We start from the raw sequence: 5,666 nt of genomic DNA on the forward strand, positions 1-5,666 counted from the left end.
TATATCTACACCACATCTTCTTTATCAATTGATCAGTTGACAGACACTTAGGTTGCTGCCATATCTTGGCTATTGTACATAATACTGCTATGAACATTGGGGTGCATGTGTTCTTTTCAAATGAACACTTTGCTTCCTTTGGTCAAGAGGATCCCCTGGATATTCCACCCAGCAGCGGAATTGCTAGATGCTGCTGCTTGTTCTATTTTTGTTGCTTTTAAAACCTCCATACTGTTTTCCACATTGGCTGCACCAATTTACATTCCCACCAACAGTGTCCTAGGGTTTTTCTACGTCCTCAAACCAACATTTGTTATTTGTTTTCTTTTTGATGATAACCATTCTGACAGGTGTGAGGTGAAAGCTCATTGTGGTTTTGATGTGCATGTCCCTGATGATCAATGATATGCCTTTTCATATGCCTGTTGGCCACTCGCATGTTTTCTTTGGAATAATGTCTATTCAGGTCCTCTTCCCATTTTTAAATTGGGTTGTTTGTTTGTTTGTTTAATTGAGGCAGTTGACTTTGTCAGCAAGCCAAGAGTGGATTTCCCTGGTAGAAGTGAATTCACGTGGTCCGTTGGATCAGGCTCCCACGAGACCGACAGAACAGAAAGCCTGTGCTCACTTCGGCAGCGCATATACTAACATTGGAACAATATTGAGAAGATAGATCAACGTGGCCCCTGTGCAAGGATGACACGCAAATTCATGAAGCGGTCCATATTTTTAGCCTACTAAATACAGTAAAGTAAGTCAGAAAGAGAAAAACAAATACCGTACACTAACACGTATACATGGAATCTAGAAAGATGCTACCAGTGGACCCATGGCAGAGCAGCAACGGAGATGCAGACGTGGGGAACAGACTTGTGGATGCAGGGGGGAGGCGAGGGTAGGATGCACTGAGAGAGTATCCTGGAAGCATAAATATTACCATATGTAAGGCAGATAACCAGTGGGAGCTTACTGCGTGACAAAGGATGCTCAAATCCAGGGCTCTGTGACAACAAGAAGGTGGGGTGGGGTGGGGTGGGGTGGGAGGTAGGAAGGCGGTTAAAGAGGGAGGGGACACATGTGCACCTGTGTCTGCTTCAAGTTGGTGTATGGCAGAAACCAACACCATGTTTTAGAGCAATTAAATTAGATAAATTAAAATAGATATTTTAATTAAATATATATTAAAATTAGATATTAATTAAATATTAATATAAATATTAATTAAATATCCAATTAAAAATGGATAACTTAAAAAAATCAGGAAACCTGTTTGCTTACCTTGAAAAATACATTCATCTTAGAATCATGTCACCAGTCACATGCATTCTTTCCCTTTAGGTAGAAGTACATGGGAAACCACAGTCAAAGCAAGGGTTTGCTCGGTGAATCGGAAGCAGAGAAAAAGAATGAGCTGAGTGATATGAATGTGAAAGTTATTAAACTAATTCTGAGTTGATCAGTAAATAGCTTTTGCCCTGAGCCTCTTGCAAGCTCATGCTCACAGCCCTTCCCTCACCAGGGACTCCACGGACACCCCGGGCACTAGAGGATGAGTGTTGGGCGTGATGAGGACCCTAGGTCCCTGTTCCAGCTGTAGGTGAAGCTGTTTGTGGTTGGTTGGTGCCTGTACAATGGGCTTTAACAATATGAACTATCATCTCTGCTGATGAGTCCGGTCACGATGGCCTGAAGCCCCTCCCCATCACCTCCACAGAGCCTTCTAAAGTGTGGGTACCCGGCCCCTGTACCCCAGCCTTGTCTTGGCCACATTGGAACTCGATCCTGATGCGCTCGTGGTCTCAGCCTCCTTTTTGTGCACGTCCATGGTGCTCTGTCTTGCCCCAACAGGCCATGCTCTCTCCCTGGGGATGCTCCTGCTGCCAGTCCAGACTGCTCTGATCTCAAATCCATCCTGTTCATTTAAGGAGACGTTGAATGTATCTCCTTTGATCTAGCGCCGGTTGGCTTTGTAATCTTTCTCTCAGAGGGAAATTACATTTCCCATTTCCAACTTCTTGGGGGATGCCTCACAGTCAAGCCCCACAGACTGCCTACCCCGAGGAGTTTAATTTTCATAGAATCCAACAGAGCTGGAACTTAAAGAAACCTATAATACTCATTGAGTTCAACTCTCCTGTTTTGTAGACAAGGTAGCTGAGGACCAAAGAAAGCATGGTGGGTTGAATGATTGTTTATAATGAATATATTATTTACTACCAGCCCAAATCACAAAGAAGACGTTAATAAATTGAGCCTTACCAGAGAGCCGTCACCCGCTTTTTTATAGCCGTGTAAGTCTGATGACCTTCCTGAACACACGAGGCCGGCACCTCCACGGGGGGAGGTGCTGGGGAGCTGTCCAAGGGCAGTGAGGCGTCACAGGCAATGAAGAGCCAGGAGTGGGAGTGCCAGCATCTAACGACAAAGGAAGGGGAAGAACTCAAGAAAGCAGTGGCCAGGGGCCACTTCAGTAAATGTTTAATGCAGACAGAGGTGCTTCTCCGGTGGCTCAGTGTGGAAAGAACCTGCCTGCCATGCAGGAGACACAGGAAATGTGAGTTCGATTCCTGGGTCAGAAGGACCCCCTGGAGAATGAAATGGTAACCCACTCCAGTATTCTTGCCTGAAACCGATGGACAGAGGAGCCTGAGCTGGCCACAGTCCAAAGTGTTGCAAAGAGTCGGATACGACTGAGTGACATGTGATACACCATACGGATCATCTGATGTAACCCCTTTATTCAAGTGAGGAAATAAGTGATCTGATAGACGATTGTATTGTTTTACTCTCCCAGCATCCATTCTCTCTTGACCGCTACTGAGGCACTCGTGAAGACCCACTTCCTCCAGCCTGACCTGTGAGCCCTGGTCCCTCACTCCCATCACTGAGACCAAAGCTCTAGATCCCTTCTCCTCCTGCCCCAGCCAGCAGTGAACCCAGCAGGGCAGCCGTCCTCCTCCTCTTCTGGGACTCAGCCCAGAATACTCCAGTATTCTTGCCTGGAGAATCCCATGGACAGAGAAGCCTGGAGGGCTACAATCCATAGTGTCACACAGAGTCAGACATGACTGAAGCAACTTAGTGCACATGCGAAAATTGAGAATTATGTTTTGTTTGGTGGACTTGATGGGCCTCAAGCCCAGGAGCCAGCCTCTCAGGCAGCACTGAGGGACTGCTCCAAAGGGGTAAGGGAGGAGCCAGGGCTTAGAGGAGTTTTTGCAACAAAAACCAGGTGGTCAGAACGTCAAACAGATCACGGTTAAGTATAGAAAGCCAGAGTTCTCAAGGTAATGAACTCAGTGCATTTCTACATACGGAAAAGGCAAGAGTCTGGTCTCACTGAAATCATCCCTTTGATATGCATCTTAACTATCTAGTTCAGTTCACCCGCTCCGTTGTGTCCAAGTCTCTGTGACCCCGTGGACTGCAGCACGCCAGGCTTCCCCGTCCATCACCAGCTATCTAGGGCCAATATCTTGTTCTTTTCCATTCTGAACCTTCCCAGCGTGCATTGTTTGCTGGGGGCAGCGTGGGGCGGCTACAGCAGCTGACGGCCTGAAGGCCACAGAGTCCTTTGTTTACTCACATGAACATTTTTCATCTACATCGCTGTTCTCTCCCCAGCCTCTCGTTCATTTCCCACGTTGCTCAAGTGAGTCTGCATGGCCTCTGCGGCTGACAACCAAAAATCCAACGGATACACTCCCCACTCCCTTACCCAGGGGCAGAGTCGAGCCCAAGTTTTCCCTGAATCTCAGACAGGGCACTGTTACTGGCTGAACCAAGTCCTCCCGAGTCCATATATCGACATCCTAATCCCCAGTATCTCAGAATGTGACTGTCTGGGGACAAGGTCTTTTCAGAGGTAGTGAAGGTTAAATGAGGTCATATGGGTGGCCCCTAATCCAGTGTTACTGGTGTGTTTATAAGAGATGATGTGGATGAAGACTGTCACTTGCCCTATTAATAGGCAAAGTATGGTGCTGCCATTAAGCTGTCAGCCACAGCAGCCACAGGCCGGTACACTCAAGGGCATATGGGACCCAGAAAAGTGAGACTGGACCGATAAGGTGACTATCAAAGAAACGATTTCAATGAGCCCAGGTTCTTGCATCTTCCCATACCTAGTGAAGTGAAGAATGAGTTAGTCACTCAGCTGTGTCTGACTCTTTGCCACTCAATGGACTGTAACCTGTCAGGCTTCTCTGTCCATGGAATTCTCCAGGCAGGAATACCAGAGTGGATAGCCATTCCCTTGTCCAGGGGCTCTTCCTGCGCCAAGGATCGAACTCTGGTTTCCTGCATTGAAGTCTGGTTCTTTACTGTCTGAGCCGCCAAGGAAACCCTGTTGTACATAGACAATTGCTAAATTCATTAACTTAAAGTTCTCCGTTTTTCTGTAATTAACAGTGATCTCTAGATGTTCCGACTACCTGATGTTTGTTGCCCTAACTCCTATGCATCTTGGCTCCCCCCTTACCTCTTCAGGGGCGTCCCTTAGAGCTATCTGAGAGGCTGGTTACCAGAGTTAGGTCCTCAGCTAGTCCACCAAATAGACCATTATTCTCAAGTTTTAGGTTGAGCTTTTTTTTTTTTTTCCAGTTGACAGCGGAGATTAGGACATAATCACAAACAAGAAGGCAGACCACGAGAGGGCATAGTAAGAAGGCGGCCACCCCTGAGCCAAGGAGAGAGGCCTCAGGACAACCCAGCCCTGCCAACGCCTGGATCGTAAACCAAACCTCTGAGGTTAGAGTCACCAGGTCTGTGGTGCCCTGACAGGGCAACCCCGGCACACCGAGAAAAGACTTCCAGCCACGCTGGGGCCACTCTCTTTGGCCATCACGCCAGCTCCATCACAGCCGCTAGTCCTGAAGAAGCTCAGATTAGCAGGCTGTTCTTAGAACAAAATTTCCTGGACTGGCTTCAAGAAAACATTCTCCCTGGTGATACAGACACTGGGAGCTATCAACAACAAAACCACCCTGGCCTCCAAGTGGGTCTTTTTCTGCCTTCAACTCGTTAGTGATGGACAGCACCTAAGCAAGCAGGAGAGATGGTTGCTTGGAGAAAACTATCATTTCCTAATAAATACATGAGAATTTACAGCCCAAGCTGACAAGGAAATTTATCTTGTTCTCCCAACATCTGCATGGAGGAAGGGAAGCAAGCAGATTCTGATCTTGAATTAGAAGAGGGAGGGGGACGATCTCTAGGGAAGACCCCCTTTCTCCCTTCCACACTCTCTTCTTTGTGCCCACTCTAAGCAGAGCATCACCAGTCCCCTACTGTGGGCAGATACTTGCCGAAGTCTCTTGGGGAGAAGAGCTCTGCTGTCCCTCTGGAGGGTTAGAGGGGAGTGCAGAGGGCTGAGCTGATGGAGGCCGAAGGGCTGAATATTAATGTTGGCTATCATCTCCTGCCCTTCACATAATGGGAGAAACTTTGCAGGGGCAGGCTGGGGCTGCCTCCCACAGAATGCAATCTCCCGGAACACAGAGTAGGCAGTGACAAGCGGTTTATCTTCCATTACCCCAAGGCCTTAAATCATTATCCATCCATAGTCAGCAGAGGAACCAGACCACTGACTCCGATTAGGAGCTGCCTTCCTGGCAAATGCAAATACACATGACTGGCAGGCCCTGTGCTCTAAGCCAATTTGGGTC

General features: G+C 47.7%; 1 non-coding gene across 1 annotated transcript; it reads left to right on the top strand.

Annotated features, from left to right (window-relative positions):
- Nucleotides 1-620: 620 nt before the first annotated feature.
- LOC136146170 (U6 spliceosomal RNA) lies at nucleotides 621-731 on the top strand. Its single transcript, XR_010658909.1, has one exon. It is a non-coding gene; the product is annotated as a U6 spliceosomal RNA (small nuclear RNA).
- The last annotated feature ends 4,935 nt before the right edge of the window (nucleotides 732-5,666 follow it).

The sequence above is a fragment of the Muntiacus reevesi genome, chromosome 13 (assembly GCF_963930625.1).
Source record: "Muntiacus reevesi chromosome 13, mMunRee1.1, whole genome shotgun sequence".
Classification (NCBI taxonomy): domain Eukaryota; kingdom Metazoa; phylum Chordata; class Mammalia; order Artiodactyla; family Cervidae; genus Muntiacus; species Muntiacus reevesi.